Here is a 16,524-nt window from a genome sequence, read left to right as displayed (position 1 = left end):
CCTAAGCAAACAAGAAATCCAAAAATCTAGAAATGACAGAGACATCTCGCTGACTGGACAGTCACCAAAGGTTCCTCTGTACTGTTGGGGCATCCATCTTCAGCCTTCAGGCCCATAGTATCCAGCAGACATTTTTATGAAGCAGGAAAATTTAAAGACAGTTTAGTCATTATCTGCCATGTCCTGAAGAATGTCTCGCAGACCCTTCATGAGTCAGGAACCCCGAAAGACCATCTCACCTTTAGTCAAGTTCAGCAGTCCTCTCTCTGTGGGTTCTCTGTGTTCAGTTCATGCATCAGTCCAGGCAAGAGCAGTTTCTTGCCCAAATGGCTATCAAACTCCATAAGGAGCCTCTTCAATGCCCATCTTCCTCTTGAAGTAGCTGGGGCTGTCAGTAGCAGACGTGTCTCATTGCCATAAAAAACCCTAAGTTATTACAACATTGAATGCCATGTTCTGTAGTCTTTGAAAGATATGAAAAATGCCTATCTAGTTGAAATATATCTCTATATATCTAGAAAATCCAACTAACATGACTATAAGCTTGACCATTATTGATGATTATCCATTAACAATCTATATTTCCTAATTATACATTACATTTTTAAAATAAACTACACAATCACAATACCCTAATCAATATCAGAAATATATATACACACACATATATATATATACAATATAACAAAATTGACCTTAAAGTTATATCAACAAAACAAAACTTATACCAATGTAAATTATCCATCTCTATATCAGTCCCACCATCTTGGCATTTGTTTTCTACTTACACCATAAGCTTTTTGTTCCTCTAGTCCTACTTTTCTGCTTTTCTTGGATAAACTGGATGCTTTTTAGTATTTTATTTGGTCTCTTCTATTGACTTGTGAACTACATCTCTGTGGTTGATCTTATAATAAGCATCTTTACATCCCCTCTACTTTCACATAGTATTTAATTCTTTACTGACAATGTCAGAGCTTTTTTCCTGAGGCAGACAAGTCACTCAAACTGACCACGATTAACTTACCATGTTTACTCTCTATGTTTTTACTGTCACATGTGCCGTATATGTGAAGTTAGCCGTATATCCGCATACGCAATGGCTTTTGGTATCTTTTTTACTTTTGTCCTTTCTCTTGGCCTGTATTCTTTCCAGTAGCTCTAGGGTTTCATTTTGTATATTTCACTTCAGGTTGCAAAATCTCTAACATTTTCCATGATGTAAGCACAGAAGGGTCTTCACACTCAGGTGAGAAATCAAGGCCCCTGGGCATCTGTTAGACTAGATGTCTATGACTGGAGTCTCTGACACGCTCTCAGGGAGGTGTGTCGGCGAGAGGGGCTGAAGAGAGCACTGTGACTTGGGCAGGAGTCTGGTCTGGAGTCTAACATTAGATGAATGTCTTCATTTGACATTATTTCCTGTAAATGAAAACTATTATCTTAGTATACAATGTTCTGTACATTTTTATCTTTCTAACTTTGTTCTTTGACAATTTCATACATGTATATTCTAATACATTCTAGTTAATCTGGCCCCAGTCTCTCCCACCCCTGCCCATCCCTGTCTGTCTCCCTCCTCTCTACAAACCCCTTCCGCTCATTCATGTCTTACTTTGACAGATTAAACATTTTATTTCTTTGTTGTTTCTAGTTTTCCTAGGAGAAGACATCTAGTGAACTTACAGAGATGATCTTAATGTTTCTTAAATAAAATATTAATATGGCAGCTCGCGTGCTTGAGTGGGTGATGTTGAACCGACCGTGGATTCTGAGAACTAGCCTACTTGGTTGAGGCACACAGGCGCCTCAGATGACTTCAGAACCCTGGTCTCTTCTACTCACTTGCAGAAGGCTCAGCAGGTAAAAGCATTTGCTGCCTAAACCTGGCCATCCAAGTTCAATTACAGAATTCCACGATGGGCTGGAACTGACTTGGAAAGTTGTCCTTTGCCCTCCACACACACAACAATAACAACAGAAATTAATGAAGAAGAGAGTGTGGAGAGAGTTGTTGCCCATTTTTCTAGAAGACTTTCCGACTCTAGCTGCACTTAAGCCCTATTATTCTCGCATCTAATGCATCTCCTAAATTATTCATCTTCTAAATGTATCTACTAAACCCCTACTATTCTTGCATCGTATGCATCTAGTAAACAGTCTAAGTTCTGGATAAAATGGGATTAGAAGAAAAGCATGTCCACCTCGAGGGGGTGCCCCCGTGCAGGATGCACAAGGGAGGGAGGGGAAAACCAGAAGGGAGGGCTGTTGTCCCTTTGGCCTTCTCTTTGCCTTGCTTCCTTCGTTGCTCTAGTTAAACTCTCAGCTGCTTCCCTTGGTACTGGGTCCCATGTGGATTCTTCAGGACAGAACTGAGCTGCAGCTAAAGTTGAAATCCCAGGAAACTGGAGTCTTGAATGGTAAGAGCTGTGGTAGCAGCAGACGCTGAGAGCAACTGGCTCTCGAAACTCAATTGCCCAGCTGGTGATGACTCCAGCACCCAGTGACATCTCCAGAGTTTTCTTGCTGCTTATGATAGATTTTCTGATGAGGGGAATAAAAACAACAAGCAAAACAAAACAATCCCTTTCTTCTTTCTCTTTCTCTCTCTTTTTTTAAACAAACATACTAAGCTCAACAGAACCAAGATTTAATGTTCTTAGAAAACTCACACCCAGCGGGTAGTGGAGAAAAATATATACCTCAATAGAAACAATTTTTAAAAAAGAAAAAAATAAAAATAATGTATGCTAAGTTTCAGAGACAGACTCTAAAACTTGGAAGAGTGCTCCAAGGAGAAAGCCAGGAGTATGAATATGAATCTTTTACCAAAATCTCAGAAAGACCAGACAGTCAGAGTATGGAGCCACAAAAGGGCCACTTCAGGTAACGAAGGGTGTGCCACAAGGGCCTCTCCACCAAACCACAGGGCCGGGGAAAGTTAAATATGCCACTCCCAGCTGTGTGAACAGAAGCCCAAAACATGGAAGGGCTTCTTTGTGGCAAAAAATAAAAAGTTTTGTCTAATGAAGTGACCCCTAGGGAAATTTACTCCAAGGCCCACATATTTCTTGGGAAAGATTTTCCAAAGAAATAATGCCAGCTCGATCAAAAAAGGAACAGATAGAAGACAAAAATGAGAAAAGCCATCCCAGTTGGTAAAATCATTCAGCTCCAAACATTTGTTAACTTTCATCGTAAGAAACAAAGAGTGCTTCAGATGGTTGGAAGAAGATTCTAGAAGCAGATCCCAGAGCCATAGAACTGTTTCCAGTGTTTAAACCTAATCAAGGAGCTGGAGCTGCAAAATTTCCCTAGTTAGATTTTATCAATATGGACCAAGCTCCTCCATGATGGCGGTCGGGGACCAGTGGCCCATTCATCAACAAGACAGGCATTGGAACTGTTGGGTTGTTGTTATTGTTGGTTGGGTTTTGTTTTTGTTTTGTTTTTGATGTTTTGTTTTGTTTTTTTAAGACAGGGTTTCTCTGTGTAACAGCCCTAGCTGTCCTGGAACTAGCGGGTCTCAAACTCACAGAGCTCTGCCTGTCTCTGCCTCCCGAGTGCTGGGATTAAGGGAGTGCACCACCACTTCCCAGCTAGTAATTGCTGTTTTAATGCTTCATCCCTGATTGTATGTTTGTGGACCATAATGTGTAACCTTTACAGATAAACCAGTTAAGGGGAACTCCATTCAAAGACACCATTTTCCTTTTGTATGAATTCTACTTCCACTCCACTGTGGGGTTTTTGGAGAGCAAGGAGGGGTTGAGAGGATTTCATGCAGCCCAGGCTGGCCTTGAATTTACTAGGAAGGAGAGGATGATCTTGAACTTCTGAAGTTCTGATCTCCTCACCCTGCCCACAGAGTACTGGGGTTACTGGCATGAGCCCTTATAACATATTGCTGCTGAAATCCATGGCCACCCTGACTGTTGCTTTCTACGGATGATTCCCCCTCCTTTTTTCTGACTGTTTTTTAAACTTTTTTTTTTTTTTTTGGTTTTTCGAGACTGTCCTGAAACTAGCTCTTGTAGACCAGGCTGACCTCGAACTCACAGAGATCCGCCTGCCTCTGCCTCCTGAGTGCTGGGATTAAAGGCATGTGCCACCACCGCCCGGCTCAAACTTTTTATTTCTACCCAATTCTATTCTTTTTGGCTTTATGCAATTTAGTTATAGTGTGTTTTTTGGTTTTTTTCTTTCCTCCTTCTCCTCCTACTTCTTCTCTTAATGATTTGAGATTGTTGAGTGACTTGTATCTGTGAATTTGTAATTTCTATCCAATTTAAAAAATTGTTCAGTATCATTTTTTTGAAAGTTTCTTCTGTCCCTCCTCTCCTTCATCTCACAGAACTCAATCACAAGGCCTTCTGCTGTGTTTTTCAGCTTTTCCACTTCCTGATGTCCTGTTCATTATTTAGATTGTTCTTTCTCTTGGAGTTTCATTTGGAATAATTGTGTTGCATACTCCTGTGTGACTTTTACCAGGGATGCCTGAACAAATGTGTATTCACTCTAAGTAGATCACTGATGACAGACCAGAGACAGTTCCCCACAAGCATAGCTTAGTGAAGCCGTGATTTAGTTGGTGTTATTTATAGGAGTATGATTAAGGAGTCCTTGTAGCAGCATATTCAATTCAATGACAGCTCCATTATCAAAAGAGTATGGGATCCCTGTGCAGGTGCAGTCAGTGGTTGGTTCAAATGCCCTTTCCCCATAAGCTCTTATTGCATATATAACCTGAGCCAGGGGCCTTGTGGACACTGTAACTGTCAGGCCTTGTATGTTTCATGTAGTTCTGGAGTCTTATGAGCTGCCTTCATCCTTTCATTTCAAGCAGGAATGTTTCAACTCACAGGCAATAGATACAGAGAGCTCTCAAGTCTGCCTATCTTTCCTTTGACTGCGTCTAATCTGACATCCATAACACATGTACTTCCATCTCACACACTGCAGCTTCCATCTCTAGAAGTGTAACTCAGGTTTTTCTTAAAAATATGCCTTCCTCTATGCCATTTTAAGCTATAGAATAGTGTTAATATGTTGTTCTGCTAATTAATTAAAAATATTTGTATTTGTTTTTGTCACTTTTGATTGCTTTGCCTCTGTGCTATATGATATATTTTTTCTACTGTTGTTTACACCAGATAATTAAAACATTTTTAAAGATTTATTTTTATTGTTTAGTTATTTGTATGTATATATGTTGAAGGGCCATATATATACATGCAAATGCAATTGCTCATGCAGGCCAGAAAAGGGTATTGGCTCCTCTGAGGTTGAACACAGGCCTTGGTGAGCTGCCCATATGGGAGCTGGGAACCAAACTCTGATACATGCCCTTGACCCTAGGGCCGTTTCTCCAGCCCACGCCAGGTAATTTTTACTTCACGCATTATAACTGTTATCTTGTTGCCCCCTATATTTCTATATTCTTATATGACTTTTAACCTTAACTATTTGTATTACTTTTACATTGATTTTGAAAACATTTTGAGCTTTCTGGATTTATTGATTTCATTATTTGTGACTGACTACTCTTAACTCTTTCCCACCACTGAGACTGTAAGATTCTTCTGTAATGTTGCTAAGAACTCATTCAAGGCGTCTTCTCCATTTCTTTTGTTTGTTCTCACAGAGAGATCTGCATTAAACGGGGAAGAAAAGTTAAAGTGATTGCTTTTGGACTCAGACAGCAAACAGCAGAAGGTGCAAATTTTGGTCACATATGCAGTATTCTGCATGCCTGTGTGCCTGCAGGCCAGAAGAGGGCCAAGATCTCACTGTAGATGGCTGTGAGCCACAGTGTGGTTGCTGAGACGTGAACTCAGGATCTCTTGAAAAGAAGGCAGTGCTCTTGACCTCTGAGCCATCTCTCCAGCTGCAGGTGCAGGTTTTTTTTTTTTTTTTTTTTTGGTTTTTCAAGACAGGGTTTCTCTGAGGTTTTGGAGCCTGTCCTGGAAACTAGCTCTGTAGACCAGGCTGGTCTCGAACTCACAGAGATCCGCCTGCCTCTGCCTCCCGAGTGCTGGGATTAAAGGCATGCGCCACCACCGCCCGGCTGCAGGTGCAGTTTTTAAGAGTAGAAGACGGGGAGGTCTGTGTTAGGATGGGCTAGGATGCAGCAGTAAAGGAGAAAGGGGCTGCGGAGAAGGGGAACGGGACAAGAGAAGAGGGAAGGAGGTATTTGTCCAGAGGGTCAAAGGACTGCCTCTGGACAGAGGGGAGACAGATGTGGCTCATAAGCAAATGGGAGCTATAATAGTATAGGGGAAACCCTGTGTTAGCATGGGCTGTTTCATTTTAATTGAGCATATTAATTAGGTGAGCCAAAAGGAGCTTCTGACTGCTGAACTTTGGTAGTCAGCCTCAGGAGGGATGTTTCATGAATGTGCACACCATCCTTCCCCAGGGGCCATGCTAATCTTTGTATCATTCCGATTTTACTATATGTGCTGCTGAAGAGAGCAGCCCTCTTCTCTATTTCGTGTGTTAAAGCCCTACTTTCCTTCTCTGACTGACACTGGATTGGAGGCATTTTAAGGTATTTTAAGAGAGTAATTAAAGTTCAATGGGGTTTATGAGTTAACAGTTCTGATACAGTAGGATTGGTATTCTTCTAAAAGAGGAAGAGGTGCCAAGATGTGTCTGTGCCATCTGAGGACACATTGAGGTGACTACCCCAAGAGGAGACCCCCCTCATCAGAAGTCTTTATGTTTACCTGTGAGTTGTTTGTGTGATCCATTATATGGAATTCTGTCATGAGAGGTTCCTCTAACTAGTACTCGGGCGATTTGTAAAGTTGTCGTCTCTAGATGGGGGAAGCACCGTTTCCCACTCTGTCTGAACAGGAGTGTGACTCTAATCTGTGGGTTCATGGAGTGACTGTAGGCCATCCTGGTTGACACAGAGATCTAACTACCTCTGCCTCCCAAAGCATCAGATTAGAGGAATATGGCACCGCATCCAACTGGCTTTTGTCTTCTCTCCCCCCCTCCTTTTTCTTTTGCTTTGTTGTGTCTTTAAAAGCACATACCTACAAGTTTTTGTGTTTTACTTGTTACCATATTGTGGCAATAAGAACTTATGGAAAGTCAAGCTTGTAGTAACAGAAAAAAAAACACTCTTTAATAATGATTTTTTATATTCTTAAAAGCAGGACTTACAAATTCGTTCTTGCATATTTTATAATTCTGTGGGTCAAATGAGAATGTTCTGTGGTTAAGGCAGACAAACACCCCCTCACAGTATCCTCACAGAGGCAGCGAGCAAATAAGAGATACGGTTTTGCCTTCTTAAGGGTGCATGTTGGCACATCCGGGACTGCCACTGACTTGTTGAGTGATAGCAGCGCCTCTTGTCCATCACTGGAGAGTGAAAACTTTTTCTTGGATTTAATTTGGTCTCTGTGTACTGCTGACCATTTTGATCTTCTTCAAAACCGTTTGAAAGAAAACAAGTCACGAAGAATTGCAGCTGCTCAGTAGCATTGACAAAGCCGATTTCATGATTTCATGTACTGAACACTATTATAGATCAGGCACTGTTCTAAGTCACTCATTTTGGTAGCTCATTACATTGCTTGGTTTGACTGGTCAACTTGGTACAGCCTAGAATCACCTGGGAACAGAGCTTTAACGAAGATCTATCTCAGGTTAGTCCACAAACCAATCACAGTCCATAGGGTAGCCTGTAAACCAATTGCAGTAGATAGTGTAGTCAGTAAACCAATCATAGGCGATAGGATAGCCCAGAAAGCAATCACAGTCAGTAGGGTAGCCTGCAAACCAATCACAGACGGTAGGGTAGCCTGTAAACTAATCGCAATCTATAGGATAATGCCATACAAGTGGTTGCTGATAAGCAGTAAAGCAGACGCTGTTTCCTGAAATTGCCTCTGGAGAGATTTGCCTCTGCGCCCTTTACAGACCCATGGGCGTTGCTCTCTTGTTAGGCGATGTCCCAGTAATGGTGGCATTAATTGATGTAGGAAGTTAGAGCCCACTGTGGCAGCCCTATTGCCTGGGAGGGTCCTAACTCTATGAGGACAGAGGACTTGCTAAGCAAGTAGCAAGCTGGGAACATATATTTGTTCCTCTCTGCTTTTGACTGTGGATGCAACGTGACTTCTACTTGTGTTCCTGCCTTGACTTCTTGTGACGGGCAGACTGTGACCTGGAATTTTAAGGCAAATAAGTCCCTTTCTCCTCTATGTTGCTTTTTGGTAGGATTTTTTTTTAATCATGCAACAGAAATGAAACTAGGTGACTCTTTTAACTTAATTACATCTCTGGCTACACATCCATTCCCCCTCCCCCCCAAAAAAAGCTGCAGGCGTCCAAAGAGTCAGAGATCCTCTGTTCTCTCGAAGGCCAGCTTACTGCTATTGCTGTGTCACCATGCATCCCTGGCTGGTCTGGAAGTCACAGAGATCTACATGTCTGTGCCTCCCCGACCCTGGGGTCAAAGACTGGTACCATGACTGTTTTAATTTAATTCACTGATAGTATCCAGGTGACTCCCTGGATGGCGCAGACTCTTGTGCCAGCTTTCTGCAAGCCACCAGCTTTACCTGTGCTCCTGAACTCTTGAGCTCATTACGACGGGGAGGACTCCACAAGCTCTGGGAGCCATGGCTTCAGGACACTCAGGCCAAGAAGAGCTGGTGTATGCCCACAGCACCTCAGTCAGGAGCAGAGAAAGCCTGCCCGGAGAGCGCAAAACAGCTCTTGGTGATCAGAGTGATTGTCGCCATGACTGAAGGACGCCAGCCCTGCTCTTGTGCCCCTGGATACAGCAAGAGCCAATCACAAGTGCAAGGATCAGCGGGCTCTCCAGACAATGCCACTGGACTTTGTTACTGGCGAAACACCACAGATCCTGTCTTCTTCCCACATGAAAAGTCCCTGCCTTTGGAGTGAGTAAGTGAACAGCATCCTCAGGCTGTAGACCCAGCCACCTCCCTGAGCCTTGGCAAGAGTAACCCTAGCTAAGCTGCTGCCCCAGCTACTGAATAAAGGCAGAGAACATCACTGTGCTGTAGAGGCCCAACCCAGCCACAGGGCAGAGGAAGTCCCAGGAACACCCTGTCCCTTGTCTTCTCCTGCCATCTCCCAAGGGGTTTGCCTTTGATCTCATCACAAAGAACTCGGGGCATTATAAACCATTTATCCTCTAATGACAAGAAGACAGACAAAAGCAATTAGAGATGAACATCAAATGGCTCTGCCCAGCTCCCCCGCAAAACCCAAAGAGGCCAGGCTGAGTCAGCCAGCTCCAGAAACAAGAGTTGACTTCAGGCACCTAGGACGCCATCTGTTAGACTCAAGGTCCTTTATTTGGAGGACAATACCTCAGTGAAGGCCACTTCCCCAGGACTCTGAGGCACTTCCCCCATTTCCAGTCTCCCCTCTGAAGAATCCACAGGCCACTTGTTCTCATTTCAGATGCCCGTGGGTTCTAGGCTTCTTTTGTCTCTGTCTTTGACTTTTGGATGGTACCCCAGTATAACCCCTTCCGACTTAGTGAGGATTTCTTTCTAAAAATATCATAGAGTCTAATTGTTGTGAGTGCACAATGTTACAAACACGAGTGGACATGAGTGCCTTTCCTCGATGTCAGATGTAACTGTGGAACAAGAAATTAAAAAACTGCATTGTTTCCATTGGCTGCAGTTTGCCAAGCAGTCCCGAGTTCTCTGGATCATTGACTAAGGCCCACGGGTTCCTTCTTTCCAAACATTTAATAGTATCAACTCTTAGATGGCTCACTGCACAGCTCTTGCTAAAGCTGTCATCTCTCCATCTCTTTGTATTTGTGGATATACATAGGTTATAGAAAGGCCACAAAAGGTTAAAAACATTGCAGCATCCTTTGTGAACTTAGGAATGAGTTAGTTCTCAGCCTGTGACTCCTGAGTAGTGACACGCACATGGTGGTGTTTCCATGCCCACAAAATAGCATTACCATACAGCTTTTGTGTTTGACGCTGCTTGTAGAATGGAATCTCGGGGCAAGGCACAAACTCACCTCAGCCCTAATGTCAAACAAGCAGGCTCCAGGAATACAGCTGTGAATCAAAACAATGACCCCCTATATCGGCACTCTCTGGGGCTGGGGGGGGGAGCCCCCAACAAAACACTCGCAGCTGTCTGACTGGGTGACAGCGGTAAAGTTCCTATTCTGGAAAGCACAGAGCACGAGCTCCCTCAGACAGGAGTTGGCTGTCAGCGTCTGTCTGCAGCATGCAGCTGAGCTAATTGTGTCTGAACCCTCTGTAAAATAACTGTTTTGTGATTTGGACCCGAATTCTTGCCGGCTCTATGGATTTTTACATTTTAACTTCAAAGAAGTATTGAAATCAAGAAGTCTCTTCCTTTTTCCAAATAGCCCAAGTGTATCATTTCCACGGGTCTCTGCTACTAGTTTTTTCCAGTTGCTAGGAAAGAGAAAGTCCCCACCGACTCCTCAGTTCTCTGCCTGGAAGCCTGAACTGGGAGGTCAAGAGCACAGACAACAGCTTCATTGCTCCGGGGCAAGCCTCCAGCCACACCCACCCAGTGGAGCCTGCTGGTCTCCAGAAGTCATTATACACTTAGCATCCTCATTAATTTTCTCCCCCTGAAGTGCCTCTGATGAATGTGAGGGCTGTGGGCTGAAACCATCCCGACTTTTCCTGATAAAAGGTTCTGTGTTCAATTTTCTAAAAGTGTCCTTAGAGATCTCCTAGTTTCCTGCCTCTTCCTAAGAAAGAACCGCGCTTATGAGGCCTTCAGAGAGGAAGAATTCAGTCCTTTTGGAATGGATGCTTCCTGAAGTTTGGAAGGAGAGGCTCTGGGGACGCTTTGGAGACTTGGAACTTTCGGGAGGCTGGCCACATAGACACCATCATTATTTATGACAGACTTAAAAGCTCTATTAGCCAACGTCTGCTTGGCTTCTGCCTTGGCCTCCATCCTGACTCTCACACAGGCTCTCATGTGTCCTATTGAGCCCAAACCACAATGCCCTTTCAGCTTTCTGTGATGGCATCTACATGACCCAGGGTCCTCTAGGCTCCAACCTCAGCAACCACACTGATAGAGGGCATCAGCTGTCTTAGATGTCCTGGGCATGAGCCTGGGGCTTTACAGCTGGAATCCACTCAGGAAACTGGGGTGACTTTGAGTAGCCCAAGCATCAGTTACAAAGCTTTGCCGCAGTGGATTTTATTAAGTCCCAGGGACTGTGGAGCATTTGTGGCAGCTTTGCAGCTTTAACTGTCCTTCAGGAGTTGGAGAGGCTGTGGATGTGTCCAGGGTGTTGAAACAATGTTTTCTATGTGGGCCTTTGGAAAGGAGGACTCTGGAACATGAAAAAAACGGTTTCCTGTATTCTACGATCCTGCTGTGTCTCCAGCCCTGCCTCAGTCACTCCCTGCCAGTGTCTAGGGACTTGGCTGTTCTTTTCAGTCCTGGCTTAAACATTTGCCTCTGGTACAGGATAGCAAAGGCTGACCTCTGCACACTGATGATGTTCACCATCTGCTTCACACCGTTCGCCTTCTGATGACGCTGCAAATTGCAGCTGAGCACTGAGGCTAAGAAGGTAGGCTCCGGACAGATAGGAGGGGCCCATCTGCATGGCCAGCCTCCCAAATATTCCAATGCATCAGTCACTCACAGACCCTGAAGACAGCTGGCTTTATTTTTGATCCACCAGTGTCATAGGTGATGACATTTTGGGTTCTGAGACTGGAAGGGGAGAATTAGGTGGTGGAAATGATGTAAACACAGTATTCATGTATGAAATGCCCCCAAAAGAACCCTGGAGGTGTGAGAATCAGGGGAGGATGGCTGGGAAACCACCTGCACTGTTCCTAGCCAGTGCCTCTTCCCTCACCTCCCTATGCTTGAATAGAATTTGTTTTGAGTAGTTTTTGTTTTTATTTCCTAAAGCTAGCCATAGGGCACTGAAACTTTCAGAGCCAACAGTCTCTGATGCCTGTTCTAACAGTCTAATGCTCAGGTACCAAACTGTTATAACATTAACCCATAGCTTGGACTCTCACTGAGAGCCAGGGGGACACATTTCATGGCTAGGAGTGGTAGAATCTAGTGTCTTGGGAAAACAAGCCAGGCAGGGTTGAAGGCAGATGGCAACAGGCTAGGAAAATTGTTCAAGAAGGGAGAGATTCGGTTAGACAGCATCCAATATTGTGTCCAGATTCAAGAATGAGAGATATGGAGTCCTTTCTAAGTCTTCACACCACAACTCTACAGCTCCCTAGGCCTGCTAGAGAAGTAGCCAGAATATCCTCGTAGGTTTGAAATGTTCTCTTGCTGAACCATTTGTGGTTGGTCCAGAGACTTCTGCTCTGGATTGCCCGATGAGCTGAGAAAGTCTCTAGACTCTCTCCCTTGTTACCTGCACCCAGGGCCTGCACCCCGGGTCACCAGGTTACCCCTCACTAACCTGGAGAAATCAACAGTTCACTCAATGCCTGAAACTTCACAACTTTGCCTCCCAGGAGCCAAGATGATAGTGCAATGGTATTTGTGATTCCTAAAGCCTTCTTATGAAAATATTAGATCCAGGAAGCCCTTTGTCATATAAACCATCAAACAACTGACTCACTGGTTTTAAAAGTTTTTATCAATCCTTTTGAAGACAACTCTGCTTTTGGGAAGTGTGGTCAAATTGCTACTCCATTAGCGCATTGTATAACCCCTGGGCTCCACACAGGAAAATATCAGTCATGAGAGGAAATCTGGGTGGCCTTTCAAAGGGAGCAGATAGAACTGTGATATGCGGTGATGTGGCCTGTGCATTATCAACTCAGGTATGAATGCACTGTGAGGTCATACATCCTTTTAATACTATAATGTTTGAATTCAAGACTCAAGGCCAGAACCACATGACACTGAGATGGGCCCTTTTGATCACCAAAGGGAGGAAACAGACTCACAGGACAAGGATTCTAGACCAGATGTCCATGTGCACCTATAAAGCACTGACTCAGTTATGATTGGTGAAAATCATTGCTTGAGTGTAATAATACATTGTGGAACAAAATGAACTTGGGTCTGCAGCTCTTGTCAATTATGGTATCTTGGGCACTTAACCCCTCCAAGTCTCAGTTTTATCATCTGTAAAATGGGCCTTTATTCTCCCTGCTGGATAGGGCCATTGTGGAGACTGAAGAGTCCTTAGCAGTGTTCACCAATTCTTCATTCTCAGTATTCACCTCTGTAGTGAAGGATTTGCTTGAGTTTTTTACCTTTGAGATTGTAATCGCCAAGAATCTTACCATTTTTAAACTTTAACAGTCCTTGGGCAGGACTAGTTCAGGCATCTTCCTTCCTCTCCAGTTCAACCACACAGTCCCAGGAGCCACACAAAAGCCATCCATTTCTGTTTCCTCTTTTTACAATGACCACAGCAGAATCTTGAAGAATGCCTATTCTGGACCCTCAGGATAGAAAAAGCACAAGGTCTGTAGGGATGGTGGAAGACCATAGTGGACATTCTTAGTGAGAGATGCAAGGAGCCAGGCTACAAAGGGGAAAGACATACCATACCTCAGCCTGGAGCCACTCAAATCCACACGTGACCAGGCATAGATGAGGAGTAAGGAGGGGAGAGCAGTGAGCAGGAGAGCTGAGCTGGGTGTCTCAGCTCTGACACATGTCACTCATGTCTGAGCAGACAGGGCATCACATAAAGGAATCACTGAGCAATCACTGCTGATGCTTGAACTCCGTTGTTGCAGAAAGACAGAAGGTGCCTATGATGGCTATTCTTGGTTGTCAACTTGAATACATATGGAATTAACTAAAACCCAAATGACTGGGTTCACCTGTGGGAGATTTTTTTCTCAGTTAAATTATTTGAAGTGGGAAGACCCACGTCTAATTGGAATCTTTGAGGTGGAAAGATCCACCTTCCATCTGGGCCACCCCTTCTGTTGGCAGCCTGTATAAAGGACGTGGAAGAAGGAAGCTTGCTCTCTCTTTTTCTAACAAGCCCATACCTTCACTGGCATTAGAGCCTGTTTTCTTGAGGTTCCAGCATATACTGAAGACCAGTTGAGACATCCTGCTGAATAACTACTGTATTTTTGAACCTTCCGTTGGTAGACAGCCATTGTTGGACTGAGTGGGGCTCAGGCTACAAGCCATTCTAATGCATTCCCTTTACACACACATGTATATGTTTGTATTCTGTATGTGTTTATTCAATCAGTTCTGTTCCCAGACAACCATGACTATACAGTGTCACTCCACTCAAAGTATTACAGTTTTCAGGGCAGTAGCAGCAGCAACAATGTCACCAAGGAGCTGGTGAAAATTTAGACTCTTGGAGTCTGCTTTATCACTGCTGATTCAGAATGTATATCTTAGCAGGACTTGAGAGGACGAAAGTATTTGTGCCTCTGCTGAAATTCATGTGTGTGTATGTGTGTATTATTTATTTTATTCTTTATTTTATTTCAAGCATGACCTTGTATATGCTAAGCAAATTCTCTATTACTGAGCTATGTCACCCATTCACCTTTTTAAAACTATTTATTTACTTTATATGTATGTATGTTTTGTCTTCATGTATATATGTTTGTGCACTACATGTACAAGAGGCCAGAAAATGGTATCAGATCCTCTGAGGCTGGAGTTACAGGCAGTTGTGAGCTGCCATGTGGGTGCTGGGGATTGAACCTAGGTCCTCTGGAAGAGTAGCCCGTGCTCTTGAGCTCTGAGTCATTTCTACAGCTCCTCCAATCATCTTTTCACTGTGTTTAAGTTGCAGGCTCCCTATGAACTTGCCCGGCAACCAAAGCAGTTTCCCTTCCTGTCTCAGGTCAGCAGACAGTTGCTAAGCTGTACAGTTCAGGCAGGGCGGAACTCACACACTGAAACCGTCCTAGAAGAATGGAGTCCATTAGATGAGGTCATAGTGTGGGACCCTCCTGATTAGTGCTGTCTTAGTTGGGGGGTTTCTGTTTCTGTGAAGAGACAGCATGACCATGGCAACTCTTACAAAAGAAGACATTTAACTGGGGCTGCCTTTTGGTGGTTTAGTCCATTTTCATCATGGTGGGACATGGCAGCGTGAGTCAGGCATGGTGCTGAAGAGGCAGCTGAGAGTCTATGTCTCAATCTGCAGGGAGCAGGAGACTGGGCCACACTAGGTACAGCTTGAGCATATGAGACCTCAAAGCCCACCCCAAAGTGACACACTTCCTCCAGCAAGGCCACACCTCCTAGTGCCACTCCCTATGAGCCAAGAATTCAAATACAAGACGCTGTGGGGCCATTCCCATTCACAGTGCCTTTAAGAGAATCAAGAGATGCCCTTCTCTGTCCTATTCTACTATAAAACTCTGGAGCCTGCAGTCCTGATGAGCAGCCTCCCGGGGCCACACTGTGGTGTCTCTGGTCTATCCAGCCTCCACAACAGAGAGAAGTGTGCTTCTGTTGTTTATAAATAGCTCCGTGCCTGGCATTTTGTTATAGCAGCCTGAATGGAGCAAGATGGGACTCCAGGACACTTATCCAGTGATATCTGAGGATTGCTGGTTGAATAGATCCTGCAGACAGAACCCCTTCTACCACCTCCCTAACATCAAAATGTCTCCAGAATTATCTGTAACCACAAATGTGGACTGAGAGTTGCCTGGGAAGAAAGAGAAGCTGTGGCCTTGTTTCACAGTGGCGGGGGGGGGGGGGGGACCTTTAAGCTCAGTGTTAGTTGGCACACACTGGGGGTGGGGCAGAACCCTCTTCAGGGTGCTGCCTTTCCGCTGCTATTCATGTGGTGTGTTGGCTGCACAGGCAAGGGAACGAAAACTCCAGCATCTCGCTCCTTGGCTGCTGGCGAGGGCATGGCATAGATGCGCAGATCTTGGCTCACCTGTGCAATCTGTCCCTCAGAGGCAAGCTCACACATACTGAAGCAGAAAACCAGGAGCGAAGGACGGACCATTTTGTATGTAGCAGGGAGGCACTTAACCTGAGCAGAGAAATCTGCTCGGTCTCATTCTCCCACGCCCACATTTTAAGTTTGTCTTTCAAACGCTTTTCCTAAGTGTAAAACAACCCACTCGTTAGTAGATATTGAAGAACACAGCCTGCATCAGGTTGCCTGCCATTTATTTTATTCTTAATTATTTTCATGTTTATTGTTTGTTATTAGTGTATTGTGTGTGTGTGCCTGGCCATGATGCCCATGCAGGTCTGGGGACAGCTTTGGGGTAATTTGTTCTCTCCTCCCACCTTTACACGAGTTCTGGGATCCGGCTATGGCTGTCAGTCCTTTGTAGTGAGCATCTTTACCCACTAGCCAGCTCACCTGTCCACTGCCTGTGGATTGATAGGCACCCATCACAAGGAAGGACAAGTTCACAGAGCAAACCCAAATGGAATTTCATCCAGTTAGCCCACAGTTCATCCTCGGCTACCCCCACAGGACACACTCTCGCCACTCTGCCCCCACAGGACACACTCTCCCCACTCTGCCCCCACAGGACACACTGTCCCCAC

General features: G+C 44.5%; 1 non-coding gene across 1 annotated transcript; it reads right to left on the bottom strand.

The window, feature by feature from the left end:
* Window positions 1–6,373: 6,373 nt before the first annotated feature.
* On the bottom strand, window positions 6,374–6,475 carry LOC113456915. Its single transcript, XR_003377639.1, has one exon. It is a non-coding gene; the product is annotated as a U6 spliceosomal RNA (small nuclear RNA).
* Window positions 6,476–16,524: the final 10,049 nt, after the last annotated feature.

This window comes from Microtus ochrogaster, chromosome 16 (assembly GCF_000317375.1).
Source record: "Microtus ochrogaster isolate Prairie Vole_2 chromosome 16, MicOch1.0, whole genome shotgun sequence".
Lineage (NCBI taxonomy): Eukaryota > Metazoa > Chordata > Mammalia > Rodentia > Cricetidae > Microtus > Microtus ochrogaster.
Note: the sequence above shows the minus strand (reverse complement) of the source record. Positions and strands in the feature narration are given on the sequence as shown.